Source organism: Heteronotia binoei, chromosome 4 (genome assembly GCF_032191835.1).
Source record: "Heteronotia binoei isolate CCM8104 ecotype False Entrance Well chromosome 4, APGP_CSIRO_Hbin_v1, whole genome shotgun sequence".
Classification (NCBI taxonomy): domain Eukaryota; kingdom Metazoa; phylum Chordata; class Lepidosauria; order Squamata; family Gekkonidae; genus Heteronotia; species Heteronotia binoei.
In genome coordinates this window covers 4,691,004-4,712,282 of record NC_083226.1, presented here as the reverse complement: position 1 = coordinate 4,712,282, position 21,279 = coordinate 4,691,004, and the positions used below count along the sequence as shown (strand labels likewise).

The 21,279-nt window shown below is 47.5% G+C and overlaps 1 protein-coding gene and 2 non-coding genes across 3 annotated transcripts in view; all 3 read right to left on the bottom strand.

The window, feature by feature from the left end:
• Positions 1 to 21,279, bottom strand: part of LRMDA (leucine rich melanocyte differentiation associated) — a 1,409,701-nt gene that overhangs the window by 528,933 nt on the left and 859,489 nt on the right. The window lies entirely within an intron of this gene.
• On the bottom strand, positions 1,529 to 1,600 carry TRNAP-GGG (transfer RNA proline (anticodon GGG)). Its single transcript has one exon. It is a non-coding gene; the product is annotated as a tRNA-Pro (tRNA).
• On the bottom strand, positions 1,663 to 1,734 carry TRNAP-GGG (transfer RNA proline (anticodon GGG)). The gene has a single exon. It is a non-coding gene; the product is annotated as a tRNA-Pro (tRNA).

The following is a 21,279-nucleotide window of genomic DNA, read 5'->3' as shown; positions in this document are numbered from 1 at the left end:
GCGATATGCGCATAACCGGATAACCACATAATGTTTTAACCCATGTGCATGTGCACATATGTGCATGTGTGTATAATGTGCACATGATAGCGGAGGGGAAAAAAGAACTGCATGGTGCTGTCATGTGGATGGCAGAAGACAGTTTCACCACGGAGTGATTCAAATTGCAGTATGCCAGTCTGATCGATAATATCCGGAACAAAGATATTTGGAACAGGACCGGGTCAGTTTAACACGGACTCAACACGTGTGTGAACAGGGCCCCAGAGTCTTTGTTGCCATGCTAGGAGAGATGGGGGATTTTTATCTATCCAGTGCGCCGCAAGTGTAGTGTGGGCAGCTGATATTAACATATGTATTCTAAGTGTGTTTTATCTTTTCCAGGATTCACCCATTTACCAAGGAGAAGCACTTCAGGTTTCAAAGGTAGGTATGTGCTTGTAATAAGTGCAATAGGTTGTATGATAAGTTTCCCAAAGTTCTGTATACACGTGTATACATTGCACCCCCAACAATGAAAGTAGTCTCTGACTTTGCCACATGGTTTTATACACTTTAGGTTTATGTCGCTATTTATATGGTGGAGCACCTTTCGAGGTAGGTAGGTACCACCACATTATCAATTTATAAGACTGTAGTCTGATGGGTACGATTTTAGAGGTGTAAGATGGAGACGACCATATTTCTTTCCAGTCTTTGGTGAGGACGTTTCTGTTGCGGTCTTCCACACAGAGACAATCAAGGGACTTGTGAATTGGGAGGAAACTGGTAGCACAACATTGCATGTGCATTTCTTACTTCCCCAGCTCAGCCGTAGGCAGGGCTGACCCTGCCGCTGGGCAAACTAGGTGATTGTCTAGGGCGCTGGCTTTCTTGGGGTGCCAAATTGAGTGCTCCCATGTGACTCGGTGACGTTATCAGTGCCGGGGGGGGGGGGTACCAGAGGTTAGCCTTGGCTAGGGTGCCAGACAATCTATGAACATATGAACATCTGAAACTGCCTTATACTGAATCAGACCCTCAGTCCATCAAAGTCAGTCTTGTCTTCTCAGACTGGCAGCGGCTCTCCAGGGCCTCAAGCTGAGGTTTTTCATGCCTATTTGCCTGGACCCTTTTTTGGAGATGCCAGGGATTGAACCTGGGACCTTCTGCTTACCAAGCAGATGCTCTACCACTGAGCCGCAGCCCCATTCATGGCTCTCCAGGGTCTCAAGCTGAGGTTTCTCACTCCTATTTGCCTGGACCCTTTTGAGTTGGAGATGCCGGGGATTGAACCTGGGACCTTCTGCTTCCCAAGCAGATGCTCTACCACTGAGCCACAGCCCCATTCATGGCTCTCCAGGGTCTCAAGCTGAGGTTTCTCACTCCTATTTGCCTGGACCCTTTTGAGTTGGAGATGCCGGGGATTGAACCTGGGACCTTCTGCTTCCCAAGCAGATGCTCTACCACTGAGCCGCAGCCCCATTCATGGCTCTCCAGGGTCTCAAGCTGAGGTTTCTCACTCCTATTTGCCTGGACCCTTTTGAGTTGGAGATGCCAGGGATTGAACCTGGGACCTTCTGCTTCCCAAGCAGATGCTCTACCACTGAGCCACAGCCCCATTCATGGCTCTCCAGGGTCTCAAGCTGAGGTTTTTCATGCCTATTTGCCTGGACCCTTTTTTGGAGATGCCAGGGATTGAACCTGGGACCTTCTGCTTCCCAAGCAGATGCTCTACCACTGAGCCACAGCCCCATTCATGGCTCTCCAGGGCCTCAAGCTGAGGTTTTTCATGCCTATTTGCCTGGACCCTTTTTTGGAGATGCCAGGGATTGAACCTGGGACCTTCTGCTTCCCAAGCAGATGCTCTACCATTGAGCCGCAGCCCCATTCATGGCTCTCCAGGGTCTCAAGCTGAGGTTTCTCACTCCTATTTGCCTGGACCCTTTTGAGTTGGAGATGCCAGTGGGGATTGAACCTGGGACCTTCTGCTTCCCAAGCAGATGCTCTACCACTGAGCCACAGCCCCATTCATGGCTCTCTAGGGTCTCAAGCTGAGGTTTCTCACTCCTATTTGCCTGGACCCTTTTGAGTTGGAGATGCCAGTGGGGATTGAACCTGGGACTTTCTGCTTCCCAAGCAGATGCTCTACCACTGAGCCACTGTCCCTCCCCTGCTCTCCAGGGTCTCAAGCTGAGGTTTTTCACGCCTCCTTGCCTGGACCCTTTTTAGTTGGAGATGCCGGGGATTGAACCTGGGACCTTCTGCTTCCCAAGCAGATGCTCTACCACTGAGCCACAGTCCCTCCCTTATCTAGGGCCAGCCTTGGCCACAGGTGCCAACCGCTCGTCCTGGTGGGCCAACAAACAGAGCCACAGAGGCCCAGGATCTCCCTCTGGCTCTGATCACAACTCAAGGGGTGCCTTGCTTTATGTAGCCAGCAAGAATAAAGAAAATCACTTTAAGGGCGATCAACACAACTGGCTTAAATATTAAATCCAGGTAATACGACAACAAAAAGGATCTGGAAAGGCAGCTCCCACTCCCCAGAATGTTGCCTAGTTCTCACTAACCGAGATGAGGAGATAAACCTATCTTATCTCATTTATTTATTTACGTCCATTTATATCCCGCCCTCCCCGCCGAAGCGGGCTCAGGGCGGCTTACATATTCATGCATATGCATGGACACAACATATAATAAATAAGATAAAAACCATAAAACAATGTAACAACCATAAGACATAACAATCTACATTCCTACATTTCGGTGCTATGATCTTACAATCAGATTTATGTTTTCTATAGGCGAGTCTCAGATGGTCCTTTCCGCTGCTGCTACAGAGCAGCTTGCAAGAGGTGGGCCAGAGGTTTCCTGAGAAACGTCTGGTTCCTTGATGTGGGCCAGATGTTTCCTGAGTGGCCAGCAATCTAGTTTGCAAATGCCTGGTGGAAGAGTGCCATCTTATATCTTAAACTGTATGAGCTCTCGCAGGGCCCTAATTTCTTCGGGCAACTCATTCCACCAGCGTGGGGCCATCACAGAGAAGGCCCTGGCTCTCATTGTCATGAGCCTGGCCTCCTTAGGGCCCGGGATTGAGAGGAGATTCTGTGACCGATCAAAGTGCTATCTGGGAAATATGTGGGAAAAGGCGATCCCTAAGGTATGTGGGTCCCTGGCCTTATAGGGCCTTAAAAGTAAGAACCAGCACTTTGAAACCAAATGACTTCTGCTCACAGTTTGAGCCTTTGCATAAATCCTTTTCAGTTCTTATTATAAGAACATAAGAGAAGCCATGTTGGATCAGGCCAATGGCCCATCCAGTCCAACACTCTGTGTTACACAGTGGCCAAATTTTTTTTTATATATATATATACACACACACACACACACACACACATATACATATATATACACACTGTGGCTAATAGCCACTAATGGACCTCTGCTCCATATTTTTATCTAACCCCCTCTTGAAGCTGGCTATGCATGTAGCTGCCGCCACCTCCTGTGGCAGTGAATTCCACATGTTAATCACCCTTTGGGTGAAGAAGGATATCCTTTTATGAGATCTAACCTGACTGCTCAACAATTTCATCGAATGCCCATGAGTTCTTGTATTGCGAGAAAGGGAGAAAAGTACTTCTTTCTCTACTTTCTCCATCCCATGCATAATCTTGTAAACCTCTATCATGTCACCCCGCAGTCGACGTTTCTCCAAGCTGTCCTTACCACTCATACCACCCTGACCTGATCACCCAGGCTAGCCCAATCTCATCAGATCTCAGAAGCTAAGCCCAGGTTGAAATTTGGGTGGGAGACCATCAAAGAGTTCAGGGTTGCTGTAGAGATGTGCAAAAAAAAAAAAAATCGGAAATACATGGATTCGGAAGTACACGGGGGAAAAAAATTCGGATTCCCCCTGTACTGCTGAATGCCGTATTCGGAATAGCCGCATATACGGTAATGCGCGGCTATTTCCGAATATACGGCCCTATTATACCCTATGGGCCATTGAAATCAATGGCAAATAGGGTATATTTGAAGCCGCCTGGAGGGGGGGGGTTGAGGGAGAGCCCCCAAATTTGCCGGAGACCTGCAGGGGACTCTCCCCTCCAAACCCCCCAAGTCCCAAAAAGATTGGGCCAGGGGGTCCCATTCCAGGGGCACCCAAAGAGGGTGCCCCTATTCCATCATTATACCCTATGGGCCATTGAAATCAATGGCAAATAGGGTATAATTGAAGCCGCCTGGAGGGGGGGGGTTTGAGGGAGAGCCCCCAAATTTGCAGGGGACCTGAAGGGGACTCTCCCCTACAACTCCCCCAAGTCCCAAAAAGATTGGGCCAGGGGGTCCCTGTCTTTGGGCTCCCCAAAAGGCCCATTGCCAACAATGATGGGGAAAGCCCAATTAGCCACTTCCTCCACTACAATTGCTGTGGGGAAAGTGGCTCTGGCCAGAGGGGGGTTTGAGGGAGAGGCCCCAAAACTGCAGGGCAGCTTCAGGGGACTCCCCAGCATGCAACCCCCCTGGCCCCAAAAGACAGCACCCATCTGTGGGCACCCCAAAAGGAACACTGCTCCCAATGGTGAGAAAAAACCAATTAGAGCCACTTCCTCACTGCAATTGTCGTGGGAAAAGTGGCTCTGGGGAGCAGGAGGTTTTGAGGAGAGCCCCCCAAACTGCTGTGCAGCTTCAGGGGACTGTCCCACACAAAACCCACAAGGCCAAAAAAAAAAATTGGACCAGGGGGTCCAATTCCTGGGGCACCCAAAGCCAAACCTACCTTCACACCAGAGAATCTCTATAGGCCCCAAATGCACTACATCCCTCTATCTAATCTATGAACCCTGCAGGCCTGGCACCAATAAAAACCCAGTTGCCAATGGCAGTACAAAACACAATCTGCTCAAGGTCTGCTCTGCAGACCTGGCTGCAGCAAACCCAGATGCCAGCTCTCTAGCCCTGCCCCAAACAACACGAGCAGAGCTGGCAAACCACAAAAAGCCTGCTGCCTCTGGGTCTCTCACCCAAGTGCCAGCTTCCCTGCCCCAAACAACACAATCTACAGGTGCCAGCTCTCCAGCCCTGCCCCAAACAACACGGGGAGAGCTGGCAAACCACAAAAAGCCTGCTGCCTCTGGGTCTCTCACCCAGGTGCCAACTTCCCTGCCCCAAACAACACAATCTACAGGTGCCAGCTCTCCAGCCCTGCCCCAAACAACACGGGGAGAGCTGGCAAACCACAAAAAGCCTGCTGCCTCTGGGTCTCTCACCCAGGTGCCAGCTTCCCTGCCCCAAACAACACAATCTACAGGTGCCAGCTCTCCAGCCCTGCCCCAAACAACACGGGGAGAGCTGGCCAACCACAAAAAGCCTGCTGCCTCTGGGTCTCTCACCCAGGTGCCAGCTTCCCTGCCCCAAACAACACAATCTACAGGTGCCAGCTCTCCAGCCCTGCCCCAAACAACACGGGGAGAGCTGGCAAACCACAAAAAGCCTGCTGCCTCTGGGTCTCTCACCCAGGTGCCAGCTTCCCTGCCCCAAACAACACAACTCTAGTCTCTCAAACAAGAGAAGTGGTGGACCACTCTATAACAACAAGAAAGTGACCCAGCCCACACACACCCTCGCCAACCCCCACACCAACCAGAGGTAATTTTAAAAAACCAAAACAAAACCAGAGAATCACAAGAGGCCAAGCAAACCAACTCAAGATTTTAGAAAACCAAAACAAAACCAGAGAATCACAAGAGGCCAAGCAAACCAACTCAAGATTTTAAAAAGTGGCCTTTCACCAATAAGAAAACTCAGGCCAAATCAGTCAACAACAACACCCCCACCCTTAAAACCAGAACCAGAAAAGGGGGACAAAAGAAATGGACAAAAAAGGGGGACAAAACAATGAAAATTAGGCCAAACAGCACCCCCCCCAATAACCTGAAGATAAAAGTAACACAGCAGCAACACAACACAGCAGCAACAAATCAAACAATGAAACAGTAAAAAACTCAACTTTTAATAATACAGGAACTCCCCCCCCCAAAAAAAACCCTCACCCTAACCCCAAGAAATCCAAGCCACCCAAATCAGGAGAAGTAAAAGGACACTGCACTTTAAAAAGTCCTCTCACTAAATTAAGATATGGGCAAATTAGCAAAACCACCCCACCCCAGGCCCCCCCAACCCCAGCAGAACCTAACCTCAACCCCAAATAGGCTACCCTACCCACCCAGCACTCACCCACCCAAATCTGAACAAGTAAAGGGACTCTAGTCCTTTTACCAACAAAAACTAAAACAAGAACACCAAAACTGTCTTACCTTGTCTTCTCTGAGTCCAGGGAGGTGGTAAGGCAGTGAGAGAGCAGCAGGCAGGAGCTGAAGCCAAGGGCCAGCCACCAGCAGCAGCACAATCTCTCTCACACCAACCCACACCACATACACCAACACAGCAATGGAGGAGTCCAGCAGGAAGACTCCTTAAAAAGGTTCTCTCGCCCTACAGAGAGCAATTTCAAAAAATAGCACTGCTCTCTCTGATTGGCCAGAGAACATTGCTTACTTGGATACCCAAGTAAGCAAAAGATCAAAATAACACTGTAGCTGATGGCTGGGCCATCAGCTACACAGTACACAACAACAGCCCTGCAAAGCATGCATTTGCAATGCATTTTGCAAATGCATGCTTTGGATTGGCTGCTGGGGCTCCTCTTCCCCCTCCCCCCCCTCCCTGACCCCAGGGAGGCTATAGGAGAGGCAGGAAGCTAAGCAAGCAGCTCCATTAAGGCTGCAAAAGCCACTTCCCGCCTTTTCTTCTATTGAAGTTGACACTGAGCAGCCTTTTGACAGCCGTACCGTATTCTTCCGAATAGCGGTTCGGAAGAATACGGCGGCCGCGTTCGGGAGCCGCATAATGGGCGGCAATGGCTTTCGGCTGCGGGCAATGCCGAATACAGCCGAATCAGCGTTGATTCGGCTGTATTTTCGGCTCGGCCGAGCCGAATGCACATCCCTAGGTTGCTGCACAGAGAAATGCAATGTCAAACCATCTCTGTATGTCTCTTGCCTTTAAAACCTTGTGGCTTTCCCACAAGTAGGCTGTAGCTAAACGTTTCCCACTCATACTAGGAGATCATACTATATGTGATTCTCCCAACACACCCCATGGGTCATAGTATGAATAGCTTTGATTGAAAACCCAGATATTCTCATGGGCCAAAGTTGTATTCATGGAGGCTTCAATCCAAGGATGCCAAACACATTTGTTATGCGGGCCGGATCTGACATAAATGAGACCTTGTCGGGCCAGGCCATGTGTGTCATAAAATGTAATGCCAGGCAGCAGACATATAAACTTTATAAAGGACACAGACAAACTCAAAGATTTTTTAAAAGCTTAAGATTAAACATGCTTAAAACATTAGCACTTGTTGATCTTAAAGGTGCTTCCTTTGTACTTCTCCCATGAGATCCAGGGACCTGGGCAAAGGAAGCTCTGGCTCTTTCCTTCCTTCCCCAGGGGACCAGGAGGGAGAGGAGCCACAGCCAATAGAAGGAAGAGAGGCTTGGCTCAGTAGCTGTGCTGTCCAATGGAGACAGCCTTGCAAAGCAAGCTCTCCCTTCCCCCTTCCTCTCCAAGGGAGGGGCCTCAGCAAATGGAGGAAATAGAGGTTTTTCTCTGTAGCTCCTGTGCAACTGGGCAAGCCTGGCAAAGCAAGCTGTGATGCAGAACAAAGCAAGATATAGGGAGAAGGATGCAGATGACAGCCAGTTGCTTGGGGGCCTGATAGGAGCCCTCTGGGGGCCTGATTCAGCCCCTGGGCTGCATGTTTGACACCCCTTCTTTAATCACCTTGTTCCAGAATTCAGAAGTTGCAGATAGACTCAGGAAAAAGAAGAAGACCATTACGAAGAAGATGATATTGGATTTATATCCCACCCTCCACTACAAATCTCAGAGTCTCAGAGCAGCTCACAGTCTCCTTCACCTTCCTCCACGACAACAGACACCCTGTGAGGTGGGTGGGGCTGAGAGAACTCTCCCAGAAACTGGTCTTTCAAGGACAACTCCTGAAAGATCTATGGCTGACCCAAGGCCATTCCAGCAGCTGCAAGTGGAGGAGTGGGGAATCAAACCTGGTTTTCCCAGATAAGAGTCCGCACATTTAGCCACTGCACCAAACTGGCTCTCAGTTGGGAGAACCCCTGGCGTATGTTTTAAACTGTTAGCCACTTTGGTGCAGTGTTCCCTCTAAGGTGAGTTAGCATGAGCTAGCTCAACGATTTTTCTCCTCCAGCTCACACATTTTTGTCTTAGCTCAGGAAGGATGACCCCGAAACACACTGATTGATGAAGTCGCTCACAACTTTAATGCCAGGAGCTCACAAAGTAGAATTTTGGCTCACAAGACTCTGCAGCTTAGAGGGAACATTGCTTTGGTGGCCCTTGTAAGTGGAGAAAGATGGGATATACATTTCGCAAATAAGTAATTGATCATCAACATTTAGTCATGATGGATCAAGCGTCTTCTTTGTATCACTCTGTGCAGGTTTAGTCATTGGGAAAGACCCCAGTGCATATCTGGATGGCCCCTGAGCTAACCTGCAACACTGACTACAGCCCAATAAGCAGCCGGGAGGGGGGGGGTGGCTGTAGCAGGAGCTCCTTTGCATATTAGGCCACACACCCCTGATGTGGCCAATCCTCCTGGAGCTTCCAGTAGGCCCTGTACGAAGAGCCCTGGGAACTCTTGGAGGATTGGCTATATCAGGGGTGTGTGGCCTAATATGCAAAGCAGTCCCTGCTATGAAAAAGCCCTGTTACTACTACTTAAATTATAAAAGGCAGAATTCCCCCCTTCCTCCCAAACAGCCTAGATGCCATACTTGAACCTACGACCTGTGAGGTGAGAATACTCCGGAGTGAGATAAGATACCTTGCCGATCTCCAGCACCTAGTAAAAAAAAAAAAATGATGAGGGCGGTTGTCTGTTTTTTAAATAAAGTATTCCAAATTCCAGTGATGCCCTAATGAAAGAGCAGGGAGCAAGTCCACTTTCTCCACACTAAAAACCTCAGCCATCACCCTTATCTCTTCTAAAGCCAAGAATTTGACCATCCCACTATAAAGCACAGTGTGTGGCACTTTATCTAGTCTGCGGCTTCACAGCAACACACACACACCAAAACACACACACACACACAGAACCAGTCTGTTGCAGCATATCAGAAAAGCGTAAACTGCAAGCCACAGATAGGAAGGTGAGTTGTGCGTTTCTCCCCTGACTTGGCAACGCTATAATTCTCCTGTAACTATGAAACATCTGCAGGAGCGGTTTCTCCCCCCCCCCCTCTCCCGCTCTGCTCCCAGGATGCTCCGGTGACTGTTTCTGAGCCACGGAAAGGTCAAGCCGCCCATCTGGAGTCTCCCCTGTTCATCCATTCTCCCTCTTCAACTCTCTGGCAAAAAAAAAAAGGGGGGGAGAGAGAAGAGTTTCTGCCGAATTTGTCACTTCCACCTGTTCCGACAGGTCCCGACGGCTGACCCAGCGATAGCCCTTTGGGGACATTAATCATACAGCAGTTGGAGCTGTGAAAGAAACAACACCGGGCTGGATCCTGTTACGGTCCCTGTCACCTACTAATCACATTCACTGACGTGGGGAGGCTTAATCAGATGCTCGGGTTTCTCCTTACTCACCAGGGTTTGCAACAATGGAACACGGATGTTCCAGAGAGGAATTAAGGCTACTTTTGGTTTCTGGTCCCAGCAAGGCAGCCAGGCAGCCTACAGGAAGGTGAAACAGGTTCCGGGATTATTATTCAACTGCTAAAAAGCAGTTCAGGATTCTACCCGGGAACTACAACTAGTGCAGAACACTGCAGCGCAGCTGTTAATGGGGCTCCCTCGATGGGAGCACATTCGGCCAGTGCTGAAAGAGCTGCACAGGCTATCTATTGTGTCCCGAGTCTGTTTCAAGGTGTTGGTATTGACCTTTAAAGCCCTTTATGGTCGAGGGCCTGCCTATCTATGGGACTGCCTTTCTCTGCATGTTCCCCAGACAGCACTGCGTTCAGGGACACAAAACTTACTGTCCATCCCTGGACCAAAGGAGGCCAGGCTGTGTTCTACATGGGCTAGGGCCTTCTCGGTGGCAGCACCAGAAATGTGGAATGTCCTCCCGGAGGCCATAAGGGCCCTGTGGAACCTCTCTCAGTCCTGCAGGGCCTGTACAATGGAATTATTCCGGCAGGCCTTCAACATCTAACCGGGAGAGGACTGCCCCCCTACACTGCTGAGAAGTTAGGATCGTCATAGGATCACTATCTGAAATGAAAGAGCCCGCCTATATCAGAGTTATACGGCACCATAAAATGTTTCAAGTGCAATTGCATTTTATTGGTTTTAAATTATAATTATATATCTGACCTGACTGTTAGCCTCCCTGAGTCTGCTTGTGGAGAGGGCGGCATAGAAATCGAAAGTAATAAATGAATGAATGAATGAATGAATGAATGAATACATACATACATACATATATACCCCCTCCCCCGGTAAATGTTAATATTAGCGATGTTTAAAAAGATACTGCCACAGAGGGTCAGTGCATTTTTTCATTTGTGAGCACCAAGTTTGGACTCCACACCATCACCCCCTACTGGTGGCAACCCTGAGATTCAGAAATAGAACGAAGTAGGAGTCCAGGAGTACCTTTAAGACCAACAAAGTTTTATTCTAATGTCAGCGTTCATTTGCTACCTCCTCCCTCTACGCAGGGACCCTGGATTTCCTTGGTGGTTTCCCATCCACGTGCTCATCAAGACTCACCAAGCTTAGCTTCAGAGATCTGATGAGACTGAGCTAGCGCAGACTAGATTTTGTACGGGATATTGATTAATTTGGGTCTCTCCTTTGTTCTTTCATCCTTGCTTTTGTTCTGTAGAAGGACCGACATGGATGCCAAAGAAACAACAGTAGGGCAGGGAGGTTCTGAGGAGCTCCAAATTGGTCAAGTTCAGAGATGGCCCAAGGCTAAGCAGATATCATTGGGAGTTCTCTCCAAAAAAGGGAAGAACAAGAAGAAAAAGCATGTAGATTTATACCCCACCCTTCTCTCTGAATCAGAGTCTTAGGGTGGCTTACAATCTCCCTTATCTTCTTCCTTCACAACAGACACCCTGTGAGGTAGCTGGGGCTGAGAGAGCTCTCACAGAAGCTGCCCTTTCAAGGACAGCTCCTGCAAGAGCTATGGCTGACCCAAGGCCATTCCAGCAGGTGCAAGCGGAGGAGTGGGGACTCAAACCCGGTTCTTCCAGATAAGAGTCCGCACACTTAACGACTACACCAAACTGGCTCTCTACACCAAACTGCAGATGGTTCCAGTGATGAAATCTATGGCTATTTGCAATACCTTGCATAGGCAGAGTAGCGAGCCTTTCCTTGGCATGTAGAAAATCCATGGTTTAATCCTTGACATCTCCAGTGAAAAGGATCACCTGAGACCCTGGAGAGCCACTGCCAGTCTAAGTAGACCAAGGGTCTGATTCAGTATCAGGCAGCTTCATGAACATGCATACACAAGGAATGGGAAGGGACGGTAACTCAGCGGTAAAGCATCTGCTTGGTAAGCAGAAGGTCCCAGGTTCAATCCCCAGCATCTCCAATTAAAAAAGGTCCAGGCAAGCAGGCGTGAAAAACCTCAGCTGGAGACCCTGGAGAGCCGCTGCCAGGCTGAGTAGACAAGACTGACTTTGACGGACTGAGGGTCTGATTCCGTATAAGGCAGCTTCATATGTTCAATACAGTTCATGTATTAAACGGTGGCCCCCGGAGGTCTTGAGCAAGGTCTAATGTTTATAACCAAATCTAATGTTTATAACGCCATGTTGTTATGTTATGTTAATTTTAATAATTTATAACTGTTTTAATCATGTTTTATAATGTAAAACCGATGTAGTGTTTATTTTATGTTGTGAGCCGCCCTGAGCCCGCTCCGGCGGGGAGGGCGGGATAGAAATAAAAAATTATTATTATTATTATTATTAAGGTTCCCTCTAAACTGCAGAGTCTTGTGAGCAAAAATTCTACTTTGTGAGCTACTGGCATTAAAGTTGTAAGCTACTGCATAAATTGGTGTGCTCTGGGGTTATCCTTCCTGAGCTAAGACAAAAATGTGTGAGATGGAGGCTAAAAATCTGTGAGCTAGCCCACACTAACTCAGCTTAGAGGGAGCACTGCTCTTGAGCTGTGCCAGTCTGTCTGGGGATCACAACAAGAAGTGCTGTAACCACTCCCTTCATGCCAGTCTAAAAAAAAAAAGCTGGCATTGTTTTCAGAGGCCTGTTGAGTGCCAGCCTGAATGCCCAGCACTCTCCTTCCTGCCTGCCACAAACGCTTGTTAGCGGTGGTTGCTGCTGTTGCTAGGGTTGCCAAGTCCAATTCAAGAAACATCTGGGGACTTCGGGGGTGGAGCCAGGAGACATTAGGGGTGGAGCCAGGAGACATTAGGGGTGGAGCCAAGATCAAGGCTGTGACAAGCATAGTTGAACTCCAAAGGGAGTTCTGGCCATCACATTTAAAGGGACAGCACACCTTTTCAATTCCTTCCTTCCATAGGAAATAATGGAGAGGGGCACCTTCTTTTGGGGCTCATAGAATTGGACCCCCTGGTCCAATCGTTTTGAAACTTGGGGGATATTTTGGGGAGAGGCACTAGATGCTGTACTGAAAATTTGGTGCCTCTACCTCAAAAAGCAGCCTCCCAGAGCCCCAGATACCCGCAGATCAATTCTCCATGATTTTCTATGGGAATAAATCTCCATAGGGAATAACAGAGTTCCCAGCAGACAATTCCCGCCCCCCCCCCCCCGCTTTCTGATGACCCTGAAACGGGTGGAGGGTCTCCAAACGGGGGGATCCCCTGCCCCCACCCGGGGATTGGCAACCCTAGCTGTTGCCGTGGCACAGTGACGGAAACAGTGCATCATTTCCTCCTTTGAGCCACCAAAGAAACGAGGGTTTTCCCAATCAATCCAAATCCTCATCTAATCTTGTCAGGAAAGGGGGAGAGAACTCCCCACAGCCTCTTACCTGCCTGAACTTGACCCGACCGCAGGCGAGACAAAGTCACCACCCAAGTGACATTCCCCTTGACAGCCGTCACTCACGGAAACGACAGCGGGTGCTTTGACCAGGTTAGCAAACAATAGCTCTCCTGTGAAGGCCCGTTCGACTTCGACTTCCCCAAGGCCCCGGCCAGAGGACCCGGGCTGTTGTGTTTGTGTCTATTTAGCAATCCCACCGTTGCTAGCCTAGAAATGACAGTAGGTGGAAACGCTATCTTTCATTACAAAAAAAGTATAAATAGTGTAATCTACCAGCGCCGTCAATCATGATGATTGATTACAGCCTGTCATCGAGAAGAGTGACATATTAGAAAAGTTTTGTTAACAATGCCTATTGCTAGTCAGCCTGCCGTAGAAGCTGGTGATTAATGTGTTGTCAGCCTGTAATCCCACACCCCTGGCTAATGAAGCAGGAATTTATCATCTTTAGAGAGTGGCAGATGTCAGAAGGAAAAGAATCCAAATGCTGGAAACAATATACTTTTTCTTACCACGCCTGACAAGGCTGACAGGCCTAAAAAACCACAAAGAAGCTTTGTGTAAGCACAAACTTAAAAAGAGAAAGAGAGAGAGGAACTTTCATTTGGTATCTTTGCTTTAAATACTGCTGCAAGCCGGTCCTCGATCCCTCAAAGGAGTCCCAAATGAAAAGCTCTGTGAACTTTGAACTGCCCCCCCCCCCATTTAGGAAATCTCCAAAATGGGGATTCCTGGCGAGTAAAACAGGCAGCTTTCTTTGAAACAGAAGCAAACCAGTAACTTTTAACTCGACATGTGAACTTGTCACTGTTTTTTAAAAAAAACAACAACAAAAACCACCCCCTTCTGAGGGAGATGAGTAAAATTCGCAGCTCTGGCCTTTCTGTGGCTTGCCGGGGATTATCTCGGCCCTGAAAAGCTGCTCTCCAGAAAGAACTTTGCACTAAAGGGGAGTTGGACAAATAGAATTGGTTAACAACAGCATCTAGTAATAAGAAATGTTTGTTACAAACTACAAAGAGTCCCCCCCCCCCCACCTCCAAACAAATAAATCATCAGTGTGGCTGGTTTCCATTTTGATCCCCTCTCTCATTCTCCTGTGGACAGGCACACGTGTGATTTCAGGGGCACAACTATATTGGAGAGGAGGAATGTATTGGGGGGGGGGGGTTTATAGATAAATCAGTTAAAAGTGCCCATGAGCTAGGCGTGCCTGCCAAAAGTACAAATCTTTTGTTTCCAAAATCCTTTTGTTTCCAATGGAAACACAGTTTCTCGAAGCTGTGGCAGGACTCTGAAACATGGCAAGTAAACTCCCTTTAAATACCCCATAACTATAGCTATATGCTATATTTTTGGGATTTTTCAAGTTGGCCATTTTCAGATAATCGAATCATTGGTCCCATCAGTGATTGACTGAGAAAATACCCAATAAATACTGATGAGGTATTTATCAGGTATCCTTTCAGCCTTATCAGAGAGCCCCGTGGCACCAAGTGGTAAAGCTGCAGTATTGGAGTCGGAGCCCTTTGCTCACAACCTGAGTTCAATCCCAGCGGAAGCCGGTTCAGGTAGCCGGCTCCAGGTTGACTCAGCCTTTCATCCTTCCGAGGTCGGTAAAAGGAGTCCCCAGCTTGCTGGGGGGAAGTGCAGGGCTGCTCTTCTGTTCTTAAATCTCAGAGATCAAACTAAATGCACGATTATGCATGGGATGGAGAAAGTAGAGAAAGTACTTTTCTCCCTTTCTCACAATACAAGAACTCGTGGGCATTCAATGAAATTGCTGAGCAGTCAGGTTAAAACAGATAAAAGGAAGTACTTCTTCACCCAAAGGGTGATTATCTTGTGGAATTCACTGCCACAGGAGGTGGTGGCGGCTACAAGCATAGCCAGCTTCAACAGGGGTTTAGATAAAAATATGGAGCTGAAGTCCATCAGTGCCTATTAGCCACAGTATATTACTGGAACTGTCTGGGGGCAGTGATGCTCTGTATTCTTGGTGTTTTTTGGGGGGGCAAAGTGGAAGGGTTTCTAGACCCACTTGTGAGCCTGCTGATGGCACTTGGGTTTTTGGGGGGGAGTTTTTTGGCCACTGTGTGACACAGTGTTGAACTGGATGGGCCATTGGCCTGATCCAACATGGCTTCTCTTATGTTCTTATGTTCTGTCCTATTCATATGTAAACATGGGTTTTTACACTGAAAAAGGGGTGCACAGGGGAACTGAGATTTCACACGCATGTACACACACACACAGCACTCTGCCTTGTCTCTATCGCTCCCCCCACCCCCGCCAGTTCAGCTTTGACACTAGATGCAAACCGGGCACAAAGTAGCAGAGTCCTGTTTGCATTAAAGCCAGGATATCTTTTTGTTGCTTTTGGCCTAAAAAACATAACTCCCTTTGCATTGCCCGTATACTTGGATGAAGCAGACAGGTTGAATAAACAAACGGCCATCTCTCCCCTAGACAGTTTTGGCAGAGTGGGGAAAGAAAAGAGAAATTCAAAAGCCTGTGCTTGTATCAGACCACTTCCCTCTCCTGGCCCTCTGTTTTGTTTTGTTTGCTTTCTCCTTTTCGCTGCCTTGAGAAGTTAAGTCCCCTCATTCTGAAACGCCTCTGACACACACTGGGGAAGATTAAATGGCTTGTGGAGGCTCATGCCAGGAAGTGAGGTAAAGGGGCAAATCATTTGTGAAAGGTTTTGACTAACATAATCCTTTTACAAACACAGATACCTCCACTGATGCTGCAACACTCCCATAAACACACACGCACGGCAAGCTAGAGGAGTTGCTCTCTGCCTTCTCTCAACAGCACCCACTGAGATAAAAAGCACAACAAAACATATTTTTTTGGCAAAGGACAACAGCATTCTGCAGCGAATACTTATTGAAGCTCAACAGGGGTGGAATTCTAGCAGGAGCTCCTTTGCATATTAGGCCACACACCCCTTGTAAGCTCTTGGAGGATTGGCTACATCAGGGGGGTGAGGCCTAATATGCAAAGGAGCTCCTGCTAGAGTTCCACCCCTGTTGAAGCCTAACTCCGACTTTCTATAGACTAAAGGAGGGATCACAGGATTTTAAAGTCAACAATCAAGGGACTCAAATTGTTCGAGATTTTCTATTTTTTCATTCCACTGTCAAACGAAAGGGAGGATGCGACCAAGAAATCAGATTGAGACGGAGAAGGGCAATCATGAAGGAGCTAGAAAAGATCTGTAAGTGTAAGGATGTCTTGCTTGGAACCAAGATGAAGTTAATTCATGCCATGGTCTTCCCCATTAGTAGTACAGGTATGAAAGATGGACAATGAAGAAAACTGACTGGCAGAACATAAGAACCTAAGAATGGGTTGTTTTGTAGAAAAATAGGTGGTGGAGCTCATTAGCATAACTCATTAGCATATGCCCCCCCCTGCCAAAAGCAACCTGATGCAAGAAAGGAGAGCCCTGAGTGAGCAAGGCCTGCTTGGGCTGGTTAGAGATCCAGCCAGCCCAAGCAGGCCTCACTCACATGGGGCTCTCTGTGCCCCCCCTCTTCAAAAGGCCAGCAAGCCCAAAATCACAAAAGAAGCAGAGAAAGAAGAAGAAGAATTGCAGATTTATACCCCGCCCTTCTCTCTGAATCAGAGACTCTGAGCGACTCCTATATCTTCTCCCCCCACAACAGACACCCTGTGTGGTGGATGGGGCTGAGAGAGCTCTCACAGAAGCTGCCTTTTCAAGGACAACTCCTGCAAGAGCTATGGCTGACCCAAGGCCATTTCACCAGCTGCAAGTGGAGGAGTGGGGAATCAAACCCAGTTCTCCCAGATAAGAATCCGTGCACTTAACCACTACACCAAACTGGTGCGGGGTGGCGTGGGCTTCTCCAGGAGTTAATGAGGGCTGCTGGGTGCGTGGCAAAGCCCCTGGTGGCTGGCTGGCTGCCCGCTCTCCTAATCCAGGGATTGTTATGCTGCTGCAGCTACTATTCAATGGACAAGGTAGGTAGGTGGGGAGGAGAACCCTCAGAAAGGTTCAGGAGCTGTGCTCCTGTGAGGTCCCGCTGAATTCAAGGTCTGAAGCTAAGCATATAAGAAGAGCCCTGCTGGATCAGACCAGTGGTCCATCTAGTCTAGCCTCCTGTCCCCCTCTGGATGGCCAACAACAGCAGAGAGGCCGAGGCCTTCTTCTGATGTCGCCTCCTGGCTCTAGGATTCAGAGGATTGGTGCCTCTGAATCTGGAGTTTCCCCTCAGCCACTATCAATGGTCACCACGGATAGAGTTATCCTCCATGAATCTTTAATCCCCTTTGAAAGATGGCTACATCCTCCTAGGGTTGCCAAGCCAATTCAAGAAATATCTGGGGACTTTGGGGGTGGAGCCAGGAGACTTTGGGGGTGGAGCAAAGATCAAGGCTGTGACAAGCATAATTGAACTCCAAAGGGAGTTCTGGCCACCTTTGAAATGCCTTCCTTCCATAGGAAATAATGAAGGATAGGGGCATCTTCTTTTGGGGCTCATAGAATTGGACCCCCCGGTCCAATCTTTTTGAAACTTGGGGGGTATTTGGGGGAGAGGTACTAGATGCTAGACTGAAAATGTGGTGCCTTTACCCCAAAAAACAGCCCCCCCGGAGCCCCAGATACCAGTGGATCAATTCTCCATGATTTTCTATGGGAATAAATCTCCATAGAAAATAACAGAGTTTCCAGCAGACATTTCCCTCCCCTCCCCCCACTTTCTGATGACCCTGAAGCGGGGGGAGGGCCTCCAAACCGGGGGATCCCCTGCCCCCACCTGGGGATTGGCAACCCTACATCCTCCAGTTGCAAATTCCACATTTTAATCACTCCCTGTGTAAAGTAGTATTTCTTCCTGTCCATTTTGAAGCCCTCGAGTTCCAGTATTTTGGGAGAGGGAGAAAAAGTTCTCTTTGTCGACTCACTCCACCCTATGCATATATGCAATTTCCCTATTGCAGCTGTGCAGTAGCATCTGGAGATAAAGCAAAAACCATGGGGAGAATATTGTCAAAGGTAAATGTAAAAGACAATTCAAAGGTAAAGGTAGTCCCCTGTGCAAGCACCAGGAATTTCTGACTCTGGGGTGACATCACATCACGTTTTCACGGCAGACTTTTTTTAACAGGGTGGTTTGCCATTGCCATCCCCAGTCATCTACTCTTTCCCCCAGCAAGCTGGGTACTCATTTTACTGACCTCGGAAGGATGGAAGGCTGAGTCAATCTTGAGCTGGTTACCTGAACCCAACTTCTGCTAGGATCGAACTCAGATCGTAAGCAGAGAGCTCAGACTCATCAAGTTCAGATAACATACAGAAGCCAGCGTTAAACACACTGAGAACTGCACACAGATGCTTAGAAACATTTGTAGAGTGACGTTCTAGTGTGCTTGCAGGCACTGAACATAATCTAATAACCCCGAAGTAAAGGTTCCAACACCTTCAACAGAACCTGTCTCAGTCCAGAAAGTCTACTAAACATGAGTTCTGCTGGGCATATATAATTCTTATAGATCCCGATTTTAGGATAAATTTTGGTTGTGGACAAACTAACAAGCCAAGATGCATGTCCAAGTAGCTTCGTGTTTCAAAATTTTTCTCAATTGAAACCTAATATGTCTAATTCTTAGAGCAAATCTGCCAGCTTCCTATTGATGGAAGGTTCTTTTGAAGTTGTTGGAACTGTCGCTTCATGGTGATTGATGGTTTAACCGGTTTTTGCTATATCTCCAGTTTATATGCTGAGCATTCCTGCTTGTTTTGATGTGCAGTAGCATCCATTTAAATCCTTGTGGTTCAGATTTTGCGCATGCATTTTAGCATTAGTTCGTTGAATGAAAGGGGACAGAAAGCAATGCAGGCAACCGGGGGAGGGGGGGACACACCTGATGTTGAAAGTGACCAGACTTAAAAAAAAACCAAAAACCTGACAAGCAGCTGCGAAGCCCCGTTAGAATCATAGAGTTGGAAGGGACCTAGTCCACCCCTGGCACAATGCAGGAAACTCACAAACCCCTCCCCCTAAATTCACAGGATCTTCATTGCTGTCAGATGGCCACCTAGCCTCTGTTTAAAAACCTCCAAGGAAAGAGAGCCCACCACCTCCCGAGGAAGCCTGTCCAACTGAGGAATCGCTCTAACGGTCAGGAAGTTCTTCCTAATGTTGAGCCGGAAACTCTTTTGATTTAATTTCAACCCATTGGTTCTGGTCCTACCTTCTGGGGCCACAGAAAACAATTCCACACAATCCTCTATATGACACCCCTTCAAGTTCTTGAAGATGGTGATCATATCACCTCTTAGCCGCCTCCTCTCCAGGCTAAACATCTCCAGCTCCTTCAACCTTTCCTCATAGGACTTGGTCTCCAGACCCCTCACCATCTTTGTTGCCCTCCTCAGGACCCGTTCCAGTTTGTAAAAGGGACAGTGGCTCAGTGGTAGAGTATCTGCTTGGTAAGCAGAAGGTCCCAGGTTCAATCCCTGGCATCTCCAACTAAAAAGGGTCCCGGCAAATAGGCGTGAAAAATCTCAGCTTGAGACCCTGGAGAGCCACTGCCAGTCTGAGTAGACAATACTGAATTTGATGGACTGAGGGTCTGATTCAGTAGAAGGCAGCTTCATATGTTCATATATATATGTTCATATGTCTATATCCTTCTTAAAATGTGGTGCCCAAAACTGAACACAATACTCTGGTCTTACCAGAGCAAAGTGATACCATCACATCATGTGTTCTGGACACTATACTTCTGTTGATACAGCCCAAAATTGCATTTGCCTTTTTAGCCACCGTATCACACTATTGACTCATGTTCAGTGTATGATCCACTAAGACCCCTAGATCCTTTTCGCACAGACTACTGCTAAGACAAGTCTCCCCCATGCATTGGATTTTTCCTACCTGAATTCATAACTTTACATTTATCCCTGTTAATTTTATTGATTTCAGCCCAGTTTTCCAGCCTGTCAAGGTCATCCTATATCCTGTCTTCTACTGTATTTGGAACCCCTGCCAATTTAGTATCATTGGCAAATTTAATAAACATTCCCTCTATTCCTTCATCCAAATCATTTATAAAGATCTTGAACAAACAGATCCTTGAGGCACTCCACTTGTCACTCCTCTCCAAGAGGAAGAGGAACCCTTTACAAGCACTCTTTGGGTGTGATCTGTCAACTAGTTACAGATCCACCTTATGCCGAGCACTAGGGGATTCTCTGCTATGTCATTGGCCACTGTGAAGAATGGGAGAAATTCACATGATCTCATAATATGGGGAAACATGTTGAGTGTACAGAATGAATGGCAGAATCCGCCGACAGTGGCATTGCAAGCTGTGATTTCTGGCTCTGTGTGCAGGGCTCATTTTGTAGAAAAAGAGGTCCCGGAGTTCATTAGCACAGCTCAGTTGCATATGCCACACACTCCTGACATCGCCAGTAGATGCACTAAATTATCTCAGCTCAGCATCTACCTTAAAATGTTTCTTGAATGATAATTGTCATAATAAAAACCTTACTCCCATCATATTGCTTTCTTCTATGTGGCCACAGTGGCATGGTGAATATTTCTATGTTTGCTTTTATATGTTTTGGTTATTTTCCCATTTGTTATGGGGGAAATATTAGAAAGTTTGTCAAATCATAGAGTTCAAAAACAATAGAGGATACACAGTAAGATATGATACAAAAGGAGAAATCCCTGTGTAGCACAAGAACTGCTCTTTTACATTCAGGTAAACATCATATTTTATCAGTGCTCATTAAAGGTACAGAAATCATTAAGTAATCACAAAATTCACTTGTAAAAAAAGCCACTATGTAAGTGGTGATAAAGCATTCATACTATAGTCCTTAATCAATGTTTGGACATAAAGTGCAAATTTTCCAAAAGCAATCTTGCAAGGTAGTCCTCACAGTGCGTCAGCCACTGGAGAGAAAAAGCCTCAGACGTATCGGAGACGCCTTGTCAGTCACTCATCTTTTAGCACTTGACTGCTTGACGGCTCCTCCTAGAACAATATTTTTAAGTCCACAGGGACACCAATACAATTATTTACATTGGAGAATTCTCGCCGAAGTTTATCCATTGGAGTTTTTGTGCTACACAGGGATTTCTCCTTTTGTACCAAATCATAGAGTTCAGCAAAATTCTCTCAGGGGGTTTGAACAATGGAGGGGGGT